At 44.3% G+C, this 16,698-nt stretch overlaps 1 protein-coding gene across 2 annotated transcripts in view; it reads right to left on the bottom strand.

Moving 5' to 3' along the window:
• Positions 1 to 16,698, bottom strand: part of LOC123504415 — a 302,984-nt gene that overhangs the window by 34,701 nt on the left and 251,585 nt on the right. Inside the window, exon 5 of one of the 2 annotated variants that reach the window (XM_045254926.1) lies at positions 6,370 to 6,935. The exons of the other annotated variant lie outside the window; for it this stretch is intronic. The gene's annotated coding sequence lies outside the window, so the exon portion shown is untranslated. Of the gene's footprint in view, positions 1 to 6,369; positions 6,936 to 16,698 lie in introns of those variants that run through there. 2 annotated transcript variants of the gene reach the window in all.

The following is a 16,698-nucleotide window of genomic DNA, read 5'->3' on the forward strand; positions in this document are numbered from 1 at the left end:
ATGATAAAAAATTACTATATGTCGTTTTCTTCTTAACCTCGTGACGCGTTTCGATATCCATTCTGCTTACTATTTGGTGATTTTATACAGCTTCAGAAACCCATGTGGGGAGGATTAAAATAGTGAAGACTAGGCATTAATCTGGCCTCCATAGATGCTTCTTAATATCAAAATGATCTAACTGTACGCAAATCTCAAGGTAAAAATGTGTCTCAGTACTGAAGGGGACTTAATGCGGTGAGTCGGTAACCCGCTGGCACGGATGACACACTAATGAAGGAGAGGATACACAAAATTAGCAGTACAGTGATGATAGTTGTGTCCTCATGTCAAAATTGCCTAATCGTACACAAATCTAAAGGTAAAAATGTGTCCCAGTACTGAAGGGGACTTAATGCGGTGAGTCGGTAACCCGCTGGCACGGATGACACACTGACGAAGGAGAGGATACACGAAAATAGCTGTATAGTGATGGTTGTTGTGTAAGAGAGACAGACTTCCTCCCGCTCGCCGAAGGACAGGACGGAGGGTTAATACTGTGGCCAGGGCAGATGGAGACCTCATTAGGATTAAGACTGTGATGGTGTGACGTGTGAGATGTGACGTGGTGTTGTGGTCACCTTACACCTACTCTTAACGCCTTCAGTACCATGACGCATTTTCCTGTTCATCTGCTAACTATTAGTTGATTTTATACAGATTCAGCAACTCATGTAGGGATTAGAATAGTGAGGACTGTGGCCATTAATCTTTTGACCTCCACAAACCGTTCCTAATGTCAAAGAAATCGTCTAATCATACCTAAAACTCAAGGTAGAAATGCGTTCCAGTACTGAAGGGTTAAGGTCATATTCAGAAACGCTTTACTCTCTCACCATGACTATTTTTCTAAGGCCACAGAGATGACTGGTCGTGTTCTGAAGGGAGTACTTGCTTTTAATAACGCAGAAATCAGGTTAATTTTCACTACAATCATTAACACATCCTGAAAAATCCATGGACCTTTAACTAGGACCTTTACAAATAATAGAAGTGCTTTAGAATAGGAATCTTACCCTACACACACACACACACACACACACACACACACACGGAATATACCAAACTCTAACTACAATATTTTTTAGAGAAAGACAAGAGGAATATTTTTCTTTCTATGCACCATTCTTTTTCTCTCCCAGTCTATGTAGTGAAGTGGATGTTCCTGCCACGTCCCCTCCACCAGGCCAGGTCGCAAAGAACACAGCGTCCTCCTCCTACTGTTGTTTACTATCAGGTTCTCTCTTACTTAGTCCATCCATCTCCCTACACCTTGTCTTCCTGTTCGTCTCCTTCCTACCATCTCTGTTCCCATCACTCCTTACTTACTTACGCCTTCTTCCCTTCCCTTCACATGACCGCACCATCGCAATGCCAATCAAAAGAGGATACAAAAAGATACAGAGATACAAAAGATGATATAAAAGAACTAAAGAAAATAATGAACTAAACTCATTGCTATATAAACAAAATTAGATAAATACGCATTTTGGGGTATAATTTTAATGGCAGATTACTTAGATATTTTATTTGTTCTCTATCCATCACTAAACATCATAGAAGCCAGTCATTAGTGTGCTTTTTCCTCTTCCTTCTCTTATTTTCTTTCCCATCATAACTTTTTTTTTGTTCTGCCACAACTAAACATTATAAAAGCCAGTCACTGTGTTTTTTTTTTTTTTTCCTCTTTTCTCTCTTGTATGTGGTTGTACAGACCTTGTGTGGCGCCTGTAGTGCTGTGAGTGGCTGGTTATTGATATCAAAATACAAGGAACAGTGCACAACTTAAATTTTGCGGTTTTTTATTTTTCATCATTAACCTCTTGTCCATCAATATTCATAACTCTACACTACTTTTCATCATACGCCTTCTCTTCTTTCCAATCATATCTTTATTTTGTTTTTGTTCGGCCACAACTAAACATTATGAAAGCCAGTTACTGTGTTTTTTCCTCTTTTCTCTCTTGTACAGATCTTGTGTGGTGCCTTTAGTGCTGTGAGTGGCTACTTATTGACATGAAAAGACAAGGAACAGTGCACAACTTAAAATATTACTGTCTCTTCACTTTTCATCATCACTAACTCCCAAATCGTCAATATTCAAGCGCCTATACTAATTTTTCATCATACATCTTCTTTTTTCCATTATACCCTTTCTTTAGTTCTCTAGGCATTACTAAACATTATACCAGCCACTAGTGTTTGTTTTTACTTTTTTTTCTCTCTTGTAAATGGCTGTCTAGATTTACGTCATGCCAGTACTGCTGTAAATGGCTGATTATCGACATGGAAAGACTTACGAGCCACAGTGCACTATTCAAAACTTTTCTCTCTCTTTATTTTCCTTCATTGTTAATTCCCATTCGTCAACTCTCAAGCCTCTACACTATTTTTTTTATCATACACCTTCATTTTTTTCCATCATACCCTCTTTTTTGTTCTCCAGCCATTATTAAACATTATGCCAGTCACTTCATTTCTCTTGTAAGTGGGTGTATAGACTTAAGTAATGCCAGTACTGCTGTAAATTGTTGCGTTACTAACAGGAAGAGTTACGAAACAGTGCACTATTTAAAACTTTTCTGCCTTTTTACTCTCCTTCATTACTAACCCCTCATTCGTCAACTTTCAAGCCTCTATACCGCTTTTTCATCACAGTGTACAACTTAAAACTTTGCTCTCTCCACTTTCCTTCATTAATAACCCCCATTCGCACATTTTCAAGCCTCTATACCACTCTTCCATCATGCTCCTTCCCGCCACCAGATGTCTCTCCCCCCTGCAGGTTGTGTTGACGCCTCTTTGCTACCTCAGGGCGATAAGATCCTTGCCCGGTCGTTAGCATAATAGACTCTCTCCACCCTATCCCTTGTAAATCATCAGTAGCATTTTGTTAATAGCTTTTCACATCTTATAATTGATGTTATTACTGGTACTACTCACTCTCTCTCTCTCTCTCTCTCTCTCTCTCTCTCTCTCTCTCTCTCTCTCTCTCTCTCTCTCTCTCTCTCTCTCTCTCTCTCTCTCTCTCTCTCTAATATACACTTCGCCTCAGAAATAAAATAGAAAACGAGTACTTTCAACGCTAAAATATTCTGTATGGCCCCAGAAAACACAAATTCTCGAGTCAACACTGCGAGAAAGAGAGAGAAAGAAAGGGAAAGAGAGAGAGATAAGCTTATACATTCCGCAAAGATAAGAAGATGAGCACAGATGAGGATGAAAAATGTATGAAGCTCAAGTCAACCTGCGCCCTTATCAGCACACTCCGTCTCTCCCTTTCCCCATGCTCAGCGCTGCGCCCCTGGACACGTGTATCTCATCTCCCCATCTCGTTCTTTGTCCGCTCTGCCCTGCCGCCCCATCCATCCATGCCCCTGCTCAGTGCCTCGCCGCGTCCCAAGAGTCCTGGCCCGTGACTATAAAAGTACCTCGTTATCTTAGAGAGACGACGCTACTACCAGATAAAGTGGGCGTGGCTTAGCTTAAATTATACAGGGGAAAATTATACTGACAGGAGTAAAGGAGGAGGATTGGCCATAGGAAATGATACCATGGCTATATAGATACACTAGGAAGAGGAGCAAGGCAGCAGTGAGAGAGAATAACGTGGGTGATGTGGTATGTTGAGCTCGAGGCCTGTGGAGTTCCCTGGTTAGTTAGATGACTAGCTGGCTGGCTGGCTGGCTGGCTGGCTGGCTGGCTGGCTGGGCGGGGCGTGTCGGGTGTCCAGTGGTGCGGCCTGCCTTGTTACCTGCCGCCCACGCTGGTACCGCACCTGTACCACACCTGGCCGGACTCCTCCTCCATCCCTCCCTCCTTGCCTGCCTACCTCGCCACTCGCCCACTGCCTCATCTGTGTGTTACCTTTCCCCACGTTGCACGCTCCTACACACACACACACACACACACACACACACACGAGGAAGTAGAAGGTGAATAAGACCAAATAGTAAGTAATTATTCAAGTATGTAAGTAAATAAAGAAATACTAATAGACAAGTATGTAAATTGATTCACTAGAAGCCAAATCACACACACACACACACACACACACACACACACACACACACACACACACACACACACACACACACACACACACACACATTCCTCACCTCCTGCATGATTCAGAGAGAGAGAGAGAGAGAGAGAGAGAGAGAGAGAGAGAGAGAGAGAGAGAGAATAATGGTACCAATAGTGTTAGTTAGTGAATCCTCAACTCTCAATCACTTCGGAAACATAAACCTCCCTTCCTAGACCTTTCCTCAGATGTAAACAATGAGCAGCAGTAGACGATCTCCACCACACTCGTACATCACAACCAAGACGGAGGCGGGAGGGAGCACGAATCACGTTGCAGTCACCTATTATGCCGATCACCCCCTCCGTTTACAGTCTTATCTTAAATTTATGGTCACAATAGCGCACTGGAAGCTTTCGGTGTTTACTGCTGGCTGTCTAATTACTTCAGTTCGATCTTCTTTGCTTCATTAGTCCATTTTTGCACACTTCTATGCAGTTTTCATTACATTCAAAAGGTCCAGATGAAGTTATGTTTTAAAGGGTGTTCTTGAGGTTCTAGTGACAGATTAACATGATTTTAACATTATTTACGTTGTCTAATTACTTCAGTTCTAGTCTTCTTAGCTTCAATGGTCCATTTTGCACACTTTTCATTACATACAAAAGTTTCAAGTCTAGATGAAGTTACACGTGTTTAAAAGGATGTTCTTGAGGTTCTAGTGACAGATTAACAAGATTTTAACATTATTTACGCTGTCTAATTACTTCATTTCTAGTCTTTTTTGCTCCTTTAGTCCAATTTTCCACACTTCTACGCAGCGTTTTCATTACACACAAAAGTTTCAAGTCTAGATGAAGTTACACGTGTTTAAAAGGATGTTTTTTGTGGTTCTGGTGACAGATTAACAACATTTTTACATTATTTCTACATCATTAACTCCTTCAATACTGGGACACATTTCTACCTTGAAATTTGTGTACGATTAGACCATTTTTTTTTTACATTAGGAAGGTTTTATGGAGGTCATAAGATTAATGGCCAGAAGCTTCACTATTTTAATCCCCAAAATAAGTCTCTGAAGCTGTATGAAATCACCAAATAGTAAGCAGAATGAATATGGCAACGCGTCATGGTACAGAGGGAATTAACATGAGAAACACGCATGAAAACTGAGCAAGTTATTTGTGGGCTTTGGTAATGATCGTGGTGAGAGAGCTGAGTGTTTCTGAATACCTGCCTATGTGCTAATGAGTCCCGCCGTGTGGTGATCAGAATGGGCAGAGCGTTGCTGGACACTTGCTAGCTTGGAGGAGGCTCAGGAATATAGAGACAGTGAGAGAGAGTGAGAGGGACAGCGGGTGAGTCAGGCAAAGGGATACATACAAGGTCATTGACTTCCTGATGGTTATGTAAGGAGTAAAGGAAGATTTTATCAGTAATGACTCCTCTCACTGGATAAGAATATCGCATGGCTCTCCTGTCTCCTTCCCTCCGCCAGTATCGAGCGAGACCAGTATTTTCTCATTAACCCCTTCAGTACCATACCGTGTTTCCATATTCATTTTTCTTACTATTTTGTGACTTTATACAGCTTCAGAAAATCGTGCGGGGGATTGAAATAGTGAAGATTGTGGCCATTAATCTTTTGAACCCCGTAGACCCTTCCTAATGTCAATAAAATGGTCTAATCGTGCACAGAACTCAAGGTAAAATTGTGTCCCAGTATTGAAAGGGGTTAATATTGCTCACCGGCAGTCGTATGATTAGCAGAGCGGTGCACAATACCTTCCCTTGCATCCACTAATTGCTGAAGTTTGGCGGGACAAAGCGGCACGTAGGCACCATGCAAGCAATGAATGTGAAATGTGCTCCAGCTTTGCATACTAAACCTTCTCCTTACCGTGCTCGAGTGGCTTAGTAACATTGCTCTCTCTCTCCCTTGCCTGCTGTCCTCTCGCCCAACTCCCGTTCCTCCATTGCGTCTATTTCTCCCCTTCATACCTTCATTCCTTCCTGCTACCTGACACTCGTTCCTTCCTGTCCTTATCTCTTCCTGTTATCTTCCCGTTCTTACTCCTCGTCTCCCGTCCTCTCTTTCCCATCCTTGCCTTTTACTATTCTAACATTTTTGTTTTTATCTCTCCCTCTTCTTACTACTCATCTTTGTCTTCTCTGTTCTCTCAGCCTTGTTCTCTCATGTTCACTAGTGCCTTTTCGTTTTTCCCGCCTTGTTCTGTTCCTGCTTTTCCTTTTCTTCTTTAACCTACACTTTTCGCTCTTTTATTTACCTCTTTCCTCTATTCTGGTTCTTAATTCTCTCTCTCTTCCCGTCCACACTGACCACTTCTTCCCGGCCAGTGTTTGCCGCCACCTTTCACTTCAATGCCCGTCTCAAGGGTCAGCATTCAGTTCTTTCTCTCCCCGGCCTCTGCTTAGTATCGCCTTCCCGTCTCGCTCCCTTCCAAGTTTGCCTCTTTGTTGACCTTCACATTAGCTCCGTTTGCTTCTTGAATGAGCTTGGTTGTCAGGTTACGTCAGCAAAGTTGTTTATCATAACTTGTTTGTTCGGATGTATTGACTTTCAAACCCCCTGCTTGATTAATTCAGTCTTGCCTTCCTCCCTAACTGATTGCACCTTCCCTTCTCTTGTTACGCGTGCCTGGTTCTTCTTGCATGTTTATCTTTGCCTACTTGTCTTTCCTGCACGCACCCCGCCTCTGCTTCCACCTCGTTGTGCCTTAACTAACTGCCTAGTGTTACAAAGAGAAAGTCTTCATCCAGGCATGTGTCGCCTTGTATCTTTCTGGTAACTATCTGTGCTTCACCTGCATGTCAGCCCAGTGTTGGCGCGTGGCGTAGGCAACCTCACCTGGAAAAGAAAGACAGACAAAGGTAATAAAAGGCATTCATCTTGCATGTGAGATATGATTTGACTGTGAAATATGAAGACAGGTGAATGTATACAGCTTAATAAAAACACGACGTGAGGGGAAGTCCAGCGGGAAAGGTGGCACACACACACAAACATACACAAACACACACACACAGGGAAAGGCGCCAGGTAAGGAACATGATCTCCTGTACCCAACGCGATAAAAGGAGACATACATTGTACCCGACAAACTACAAGAGGACCTGTATCTATTCCCGACGAAACACAAGAAGGACTGTATCTGTACCCGGCAGGACACAACAGAGCCCACTGCACCAACACACACAGGAGGCAAGGCAGCAACAAGGCGGTTCACTCACCTGTACCGGACACCTAATTGGACTCACCTGACCAAGCGAGAGGTGGAGGAAAAGTTACCGGATTACAACCCCGAAAATACCTGAGACCTTAATTCCACCATGATGGCTAAAGAAAACGAAGCAATAGAAGGGAACTCACTGAAAGGGGAAGGCGCCGCGCGGGGAGGGGAAGGCTGCATGGCGGAAGGATAAAAGGAACACCAGACGATATGCGACCTCTAATCATTACTATTTTTCCCTACCACGCTGAAATCAGGGCATAATCACTCCTTGCCCCCTCTAGTGACGTCACGGAGCGGCAGAGAAACGTCGATTCGCTCAAACTGGATTATCTTTTTCTCTTCCGTAGTCTCTCTTTCTCTCCCCTTCTCAACTCCGCCGGGGAAATCGGATAACGTGAAGGAATATAAGATTACAGAACCACAGCCGGATTCAGAACCAGAACCATTTACGTGACGCGTTTTCAAATTCATTCTGCTTACTATTTGGTAACTATACAGCTTCAGAAACTTATGTATGGGATTAAACTAGTGAAGACTGTAGCCATTAATCTTATGACCTCCATAGACCCTTCCTAATGTAAACAAAATCGTCTAATTGTACACAAATCTCATGGTAAAAAATGTGTCCCAGTACTGAAGGGTAAAGGACGCAAGGAGGTTCATTCTAGTGGTAAGGGAAGCATTGCTGGTATGGACCGAGGAAGGAGAGAGAGGGGAAATGTTTCTTAGTGTTATTTATGTGTCTCGCCTCAAGCACTCTCGTTGTGAAGTGGATCTCAATAATTCCTTTGTCTGATAACGCGATGACTTACTCTCTTAGGCTGTCTGATGGCGGTGGTGGTGGTGGTGGAGGAAGAAGATAGGAGAATGGGTGCTAAGGAGGAGGAGGAGGAGATGAAGGAGAAGGAGGAGGAGGAGGAGGAACACTCAAGACTATACTTACATTCTAAAGGTAAAAAAAAAGAAAAAAATACATAAGGAGATCGCTCTCACATTCCCCTAGAAAGACCTCTTCATTTCCAACACACACACACACACACACACACACACACACACACACACACACACACACACACACACACACACACACACACACGGGCGAACAAACACTTCAGCCCCAGGAAACCCATTACAAGAAGGGAGGAGGAGGAGGAGGAGGAGGAGGAGGAGGAGGAGGAGGAGGAGGAGGAGGAGGAAGAGGAGGAGGAGGAGGAGGAGGGAGCTATATCCTACCAAGCACCTCTTCCTACGCCCACCAGATGCCCTCGTGTCCTCTTTACTAACAGACGGTGGGCGGCCTATCCAAACCCTAACCCCCCACACCTCCCCCATCAACATGTCAAAGAAAACTACTGCCTGTGCCACTTTCCCTCCACGCGCAGTGACAAAAGGTTTCTGAATCTATATAACATTGGGTTGGATTCCTTTAAACGTTAGGGTTAAGGGATTAGAATAAATGTATAGAGTTTTTTTTAATTTGTTTATCTTTTTGATATTTTCAGTGATTTTTTTTTTTTTTTTTTTTTTTTGTAATTACTAGTGTGTTAGGAATTAAAGGTTTGGATGTTGGATTGAAGTTATTGTTGTCTTTATTTTTATTACATTATGTTGACTTTGATTTAGGTCATTTTATTTATCATTATCAACTTTTATTTCAGATATTTGTTTTCTTTTGCATTTAAACCCTTCAGTACTGGGACACATTTTCCCCTTTTAATTTATGTACAATTAGACATTTTATTTACACTAGGAAGGGTCTATGGAGGTCAGAAGATTAATGGCCACAGACTTCACTATTTTAATCCCCCACATGAGTTTCTGAAGCTGTATAAAATCACCAAACAGTAAGCAGAATGAATATGTAAACGCGTCATGGTACTAAAGGGGTTAAGATTGCCACTTTCCATTTATTCTTATTCAGTTTGCTAATTAACTGGATGTAAACACAAATCATTATCTAATTATCCATGTAATGCATCCATATACAATCTATCTACCCATCCATCCATATATCCGCTCATCTATCTATCCAGCTATCCATTTCTATCCCAAGCGTTCCTGGAGGATAAACACAACACCACATTAACCCCTTCAGTACTGGGACGCATTTTTATCACTACTTTTTGGTATGATTACACGGTTTTATTGATATTGGAAAGGCTATATGGAGGTCAAAAGTAATGGCAAGAGTCTTCACTATTTTAATCCCCCACATGAGTTTCTGAAGCTGTATAAGATCGCCAGATAGTAAGCAGAATGAATATGGAAACGCATCTTGGTACTAGAAGGGTTAAACAAACCATCCCAAGACACCACACTGCAATATTACTTCAGAAGATACTTCCCTTACGTGTTGTACTTACTAATACTTCCACCACACACACACACACACACACACACACGTTCTACGCCCCATCAAGCATCCTAGCACCCTCTTGAAGTCCTCCAGAGCGAAAACAAACCCAAAATAGCCAACATGCAAATCCCTACCGATGCCTCGCTGACGGCGCCACCACGAAACTAAGGAGGTGCTGCGGGTGAAATAATAACGCCAGAGAGAGAGAGAGAGAGAGAGAGAGAGAGAGAGAGAGAGAGAGAGAGAGAGAGAGAGAGAGAGAGAGATTTACGTTTGTGTGTTGTTATTGTTGTTCCGTGTGTGTGTGTGTGTGTGTGTGTGTGTGTGTGTGTGTGTGTGTGTGTGTGTGTGTGTGTGTGTGTGTGTGTGTGTGTGTGTGTGTGTGTGTAGGCGTTCACCAATCAAAAGAGACATCCGACCCTGGCCTCACCAACAATATCTCTCTCTCTCTCTCTCTCTCTCTCTCTCTCTCTCTCTCTCTCTCTCTCTCTCTCTCTCTCTCTCTCTCTCTCTCTCTCTCTCTCTCTCTCTCTCTTTACTGTTGCTCCTACTGCTACTACTACTACTACTACTACTACTACTACTACTACTACTACTACTACTACTACTATATAACCACCACCATCACCACCACCACTAAAAACAACATTAGCAACTTCCTCCGTACACACACTCCCAAACCGAGCAATAATGAAAACAAACCAAGGCAGACAGCAACATTTTAGTACCTTTCATGTTTTGAGTTCAAATATCAAGCCGCCAGTTACGAGCGTCAGATCACCGCTAGCCTGGCCTGCCGTCACTGCCTCGCCGCCGCAAACAACTCGTAAAAGGGACAGCAAGGGGCTCTAACTCAGTGTTTACTCAAGGCTAGGTGACCTCATCAAGCCCCATAAAGCTGCTAATGAGGGCGATAAAGCAACATTCACGTCTCACAGCGCGGGATTCTGTCTCCCGGCGTGTAGGTGGCGAAAGAGCGTCGCTTTGATTGCCTGTGACGGGGAAGAAGGCTTTCAGTGCGGGGTATTGATAAGAGCGCCGCTGTCAGACATACGGACGCGTGTACCGACCATTAGAGGCAGTTGTAGTAGTGTGTGTTATAATTCCGAGGCGCTTAATGGGATTGCTCTGGCCGTCTCATTGAATTTCACTGACTCTTGCTCAAATGCAGCTCAAGGAAGGGCTGATGGAAGGCACGTTGATTGAAGCATGGTTAGTTTGCTCCACTGGTTCTGGTTTTATTGACTTGCTTCTCTGGTAATAAAGGAGACTGGAGCATGCCGAGACGGGCTGAGTGTCACGGGGTCTGTTAGAAGTTTGTGGTGTTGATGAGTTGAAAGTTGCCATTGAAGGATGTAAGGAAAGGTGATGCATTAAAAAGGTTTAGTAATGATGGAGGTATTCAATGATATGTGTGTGTGTGTGTGTGTGTGTGTGTGTGTGTGTGTGTGTGTGTGTGTGTGTGTGTGTGTGTGTGTGTGTGTGTTTTACTCTGGACTTTTCCTTGTTTTATGTAAATTTTTTTTTTTTTTTTAGTTAATTCTGTCCACTATTATTTATTAAAGTTTTATTTCATACTCTAAAATGAAGAAAACTTAAAATATTTTGTGTGTTTACTTTATATGGTTTCTTTTTGCCTTTTTCTTCTTTCTCTCAAATTTGGAGAAGTGTATTACTTACTTATTTATTTATTTATCTATTTATTTATTTTTCTACTTTTATTTTTGTTCTGTGTGTGTAAAGTAATAGAGATTTCCAGGAGTGTTGTTACTGGCAGCCATGATGAAGCAAACCCAACACAACACAACACAGACCAATGCAACACAACTCAAAAGAAAGACAAAGACAACAAAAAGAAAATAAAACTAAAAAACAAAAAGACAAAATGAAAAGAGCGCGAGACAGGAAATCATGTAGGTGGGTTAACCAACTTTCTAATTTTTTCTTTTTTATATTATGAAGTTTTTAATTAATCCTGACCTAAATACTTAATCTAAACATTTCTATACATAAGTACAGAGGGAAACATAATGAATAATGGCATGATCTGTCGTGTGTGTCTGTGTGTCTATGTGTACAGTACGTGTGTGGAAACAAAGCGACATAACTCAAGCGGTGTGTGGCGAAAATATAACCTGCAGAATAGGAATATGAGAGTCCCTACCACCATTGAGCACCACCACATTGAGCACCACCACGCCACGCACCACCACTCACTAGCATAACACCAGAGTAGACAGTACCACCACTACCTTTAACTCCAGTACCATGGCAAGTTTCATTATTCATTCTGCTTACTATTTGGCGATTTTAAACAGCTTCAGAAACTTATCAGATTAAAAAATAGTGAAGACTCTGGCTATTAATCTATTTGACCTTCATAGACTCTTCCCAATGTAAATAAAATCGACTAATTGTACCCAAAACTCGTGGTAAAAAGACGTCACAGTACTGAAGGGATTAATATTTTTTCTATTAACCTTAAAACATGAATAAAAAGGCATAATTTTAAAACTCTTATTCTTTCACCCTCTATTACCACTACTACTACTACCACTACTACTACTAACACTGTATTCACCACCTTCATGTAACTCTTCTCTCACTCATCTTACGGGGTCATCACACAGCGCCCGCCCACACCGCCTTCCACACATCAGGCCAGACGAGACCAGTGAGCCGCACTCCGCAACAAGAAAGCCCGGGGACTGTCCAGGTCAAAATACAATGTTATCTCCGGCCACGACCCTCGGCATGGAGGAAAAGAAAGGCAGACTCCCACATATGTCTGAGAGAGTGGTGGTGGTGGTGGTGGTGGTGGTGGTGGTGGTGGTGGTATGTAGAGAGAGAGAGAGAGAGAGAGAGAGAGAGAGAGAGAGAGAGAGAGAGAGAGAGAGAGAGAGAGAGAGAGAGAGAGAGAGAGAGAGAGAGAGAGAGAGAGAGAGAGAGAGAGAGAGAGAGAGAGAGAGAGAGAGAGAGAGAGAGAGAGACTGCCTAACTGATACACAGACAGATAGATAGACAAACCAAGAAACAGATTAGCAAACAGACGGACACACAGACAGACAGACGGACAAATGGTCTGAGTGACGGGACAAACAAACAGACACATATATAGACACAGACAGACAGACGATGATAAATAGCAAAGCAAACACGTATAAACAGATGAAGAAGACGAAAATCACACACACACACACACACACACACACACACACACACACACACACACACACACACACACGTCTCAACACCCATAACCGAAGTCCTACCAGTGTATCTTTTAATGTCTCCGCTGATCCTCTACGACCCTTAAGTGTGACCTGCGTCTGGCGGGCACCAAACACGAGCAGGTTGGCGCCTGGCTCACCCACACACACACACACACACACACACACACACACACACACACAGGCCGCCGTACCGCACACTCGTCTATACTCCCCCGCCCCCGCCTTCGTCTGGCCAGAACCTTTTAAACTCGAGACAATGCTTGAAATCCTCCAGAGATTATGAGATGGCAGGACGAGGCGAGGCGAGGCGAAGCGACGGGCTCTCTGTTCCTCTTTCTCTCTTTCTATCCCTCTCTTCTCTCCGCCGCCACTTGTCTCAGATCCGCTGTGTTGCCGGAACTGTCTAAAAAATTGGGACTTCATTTTTAAACACTTCAGCACCGGACCTCCACTCTGAAAGGGCTCCAGTTGAAGTTTCACGTGTATTTGAAGGCGTTTTCGTGGTTCTAGTAACAGATTAACAAGATTTTTACCTTATCAACTGCAAGAAACACCCCTAAAAACCCGAGCAATCATACCTATGGCTTCTTTAAACAAATACACTAAACAATACACCCAAATGCACCCACCATCCTCTCCCAAAAACACTCAAAACACAAACCCACTCAAATATACCAAGTAGAATCTAATTAACCTGTTCTGAGTACGGAGAGCGTGAGGGAAGCACAAACGAACACAAAGGAAGGTCAAACTGTAGCAGACCCGTTGACCCTCACGAGACTGTCTGAGATGAAGGAAGGACGGGATGCGGAGAGCCGAGGTGGGAGCCGGGGAATGCTGGGAGGAGGGGAAGGGGGCGGAGGTGGGGGACGTGAGAGATGAATGAGTGCTTGGGGATGGAGAGGGGGGGAGGTCATTAACTCAGGCACCGAAACCGCCAACAAGGATGCGTTGATTGAGAGAGAGAGAGAGAGAGAGAGAGAGAGAGAGAGAGAGAGCCTGGCCTGGACACACAGAAAGCCACCGGCCCTGATGACATCAGCCCGCACCTGCTGAAGCGATGCTCCCAGGAACTGGCTGCCCCTCTCACCCAAGTCTTCACAACTTGTGTACGGAAAAACGTCTGGCCTTCAGTGTGGAAGGAGGCTCGAGTAGTTCCCGTACACAAAAAAAGCTCCAGGACGGACCCAAAAAACTACAGACCCATATCCCTGTTGTCAGTGGTGGGTAAAGTGTTTGAGAGGGTCGTGGCAGAGGTGGTGTGTAGACATCTCAAGGACAATGCCCTCCTCTCAGACCAACAGTTTGGGTTCAGACCTGGAAGGTCAACCTCCGACCTAATGATGCTTCTCACCAGGCATTGGCAGGACGCCCTCGACGACGGCAAGGACACTATAGTGGTTGCTTTGGACATAGCAGGAGCTTTTGATAAAGTATGGCACAACGGATTACTAGAAAAGCTTCGTGCTAAAGGCATCCAGGGTGGCTTGCTACGACTCTTGGGAAATTACCTGCAGGACAGAAGCCTCAAGGTGGTTGTCAACGGGCAAACATCTGAGTCCCTGCCTGTGGAGGCATCAGTGCCACAGGGTTCAATTCTTGGCCCACTCCTGTGGAATATCTACGTGGATGATCTTCTCCAGCTACTGCCAGGAGTCATGGCCTATGCTGATGACTGCACCCTCTCCTATACCTATCCACGCCAGGACAGTGGGCGGGCTGCTGAGGCCATCAATCAGCAGCTACGAGTGATAAAGGAGTGGGGTGCTCGCTGGCAAGTGACATTCGCGCCGGAGAAGACACAAGCAATGGTTGTCTCTCGGTCCCCAGCCGCCATGGCAGCAATGGCAGGAAAGTTGTCTTTGGCGCTGCTGCTCTCCACTCCAAGATGACGTCAAGATACTTGGAGTGGAGGTGGATCGAGGGCTGAGGTTTGACAGGCATGTCAAAACCATTGCCAAGAAAGCCTCTCACAGGATCTCCGCTCTCAGAAGGATCGCCAGTTTCCTCGACAGGAAGGGGAGACTGCTGCTGTACAAGGCACAGGTGCGGCCCCACCTTGAATACGCAGCTCTCTCCTGGATGTCCTGTGCCGCCACACACAGAAGGAGACTGGACAGCATCCAACGCCGCGCCATACGGCTAGTAGATGCTGCACTACCACCTCACCCAGAGCCTGAGCGTCCCCTTGATTCACTGGAACACCGCAGAGACGTGGCGGCGATCGTAGTGTTCCATAAGGCACAGGTGCAAAGAGTGCCACATCTGGCAGGGCTGCGTCATCCTCTAAGAGTCACCGCACGGAGCACGAGAACGGTGCTCAATGGTGGTGACGCCGTAGAGGTGCCGCGATCCCACGGGTGTCAGCATCAACGCACCTTCGCAGGACGCGTCTCCAGGATGTGGAACTTGTTCACGGCCGCGGTGCCTCACGTCCAGGAGATGAACACACACAGTGTCAAACTGATGGCACATAAGTGGAGACAGACACTGCCAACTCCTCTGACACTCTTTGTGACGTGACACTCAGTGTAGTGCAGTGCGTGAATAGTGCTAGTGAAGTGAAACGAATAGTGCTCCATTTACATGCTGACCATCTTGTATATTATCTATTTTTAAGTCCTGTAAATATTGTAGAGAAATAGATTGTAGTACCCTTAGAATAGGTAGCACACGACAGTGCGCCTTTGGGTACATGTTCCTTTGTATTAAGTTTTGTTTAAATAAAAAAAAAAAAAAAAGAGAGAGAGAGAGAGAGAGAGAGAGAGAGAGAGAGAGAGAGAAAGAGAGAGAGAGAGTAAAATAAGGAAAACTGAGCAGAATAGAAAATGAGAGACGAACAAGAAAAAAAAGATAGAAACAGAAGAGAAGGAGAGAAACAGAGAAACAGAGAGAGAGAGCGAAGAGGTGAGACAGAGAGAAAAAAGATATATTAAACTGAAAAGGAGGAAAAAAGGAGAGAGAAAGGAAGCATATTAGACGAAGAGACAGGGAGAGAGAAAAAGGAGAAAAGGAGAGAAAAATGGAGGAAAGGAGACACACCAGAGGAGGAAACAGTATTAAAGACAGAATAGAGAGAGAGAGAGAGAGAGAGAGAGAGAGAGAGAGAGAGAGAGAGAGAGAGAGAGAGAGAGAGAGAGAGAGAGAGAGAGAATTAAGAAAGCAAAGAATTAACAAGACAAGAATTGAGAGAGCGTCTTTTATCTAGCGGTCACGAGGCAAGCTAACTAACCTCCATTACACCTTCTTGAGCTGCTTCTGTGTGCTTATCAAATGTCACTCTGCTTAACCCAACATTCCTACACCCCTCATCTTGCCTCCTCTCCTCCCCGCCCTTATTAATCCTCTTCTCTCCACTTCACACCACTAACCTCCTCCTCCTGCTCCTCCTTCTCCTCCTCCTCCTCATCTCCCTTAACTCATCCGCCTTTAGATAACTTCCAAACCTCATCAGACCATCTTTTAGTCAGCCATGATTGGGTAAACAAGACATAATGGCGCTGAATGAGTAATTATTTGATTCATCGCTCAGTTGATGGCGAAAAGTATCAATTGTTGACTAGTTGAGGAGGTTGTTCGAGAGTGGAGGAAAAACAGGCTCTTCTTGACCTGGCCTCTGATGACACGACTGCAGAAAATGTGACCTCTTCTTCCCATCCTCCCTCCTTCTCTTCCTCCTCGTCTTCCTCTTAAAAGCATCACCCATAAACTGTATTCAACCCTCTAATGGCAATGGAATGGAATGGGATCGATGCTGTGTGCTGTGGTGGCGAAGGATCTAAATGGCCT

This window comes from Portunus trituberculatus, chromosome 16, assembly GCF_017591435.1.
Source record: "Portunus trituberculatus isolate SZX2019 chromosome 16, ASM1759143v1, whole genome shotgun sequence".
Lineage (NCBI taxonomy): Eukaryota > Metazoa > Arthropoda > Malacostraca > Decapoda > Portunidae > Portunus > Portunus trituberculatus.